This window comes from Eimeria acervulina, genomic scaffold, assembly GCF_000499425.1.
Source record: "Eimeria acervulina Houghton genomic scaffold, Eah_scaff2432, whole genome shotgun sequence".
Classification (NCBI taxonomy): Eukaryota; Apicomplexa; class Conoidasida; order Eucoccidiorida; family Eimeriidae; genus Eimeria; species Eimeria acervulina.
This window is the reverse complement of record NW_013549980.1, coordinates 1229-1878: the sequence shown is the minus strand read 5'-3', so window position 1 is coordinate 1878 and position 650 is coordinate 1229.

The window sequence follows — 650 nt, the reverse complement described above, 5'->3', positions numbered from 1 at the left end:
CTTATCTATCTGCATTCTGCCTCAGGGCGGCAGTCATTGCTGCTACCTCCACTGCTGTTCTTGTGGCATGCATTTGCTGCTGGTCCAGTTTCGGGGTCGCTCATTGGCTTGCCCGCCACAGCAGCGCTTGATGTGTTTTGTGCGTTATGGCTGCCTGAAGTGTGCATCTTTTAGAGACAATTTCTGTTACACCTCTTGCTGATCGAACACCTCTAACGCTTGCGTAGGGTCCCGCAGGCTGCTCATTTGGTGACGCTGCCGCTGCTGCCGTTGCTGCGCCTGGTGTTGCATCTCCTGCAACTGATGCAACACTAACAGCAATTGCTTCTAGTTCTAATCGTTGGCAGGAAGTTGGCGCTCACTTCCAGTTTTGCGTTACACCACAAACGAAACCTACGAGAGAAGAACAGTCACGCCTGCTGCCGTGCTGCTGCTGCTGCTCCTGCTGCTGCTGCTTCTGCTACTGCTGATAGTGGTGGCCTGTGCTGTTCCCGCTGCCGCACGACGCTAGCAGCAGCGGCAGTACTCCCGGCAGCAGAAGGTGTATAAACAGCAGCGGATAGAGAAAAAGTGGGAGTGTTCCAGAAACTGTGCGGCAGCTCGTTTTTGTGGGGCCCCCCAAGCCAGTTGGGGGCTGACCGTTTCGCTGT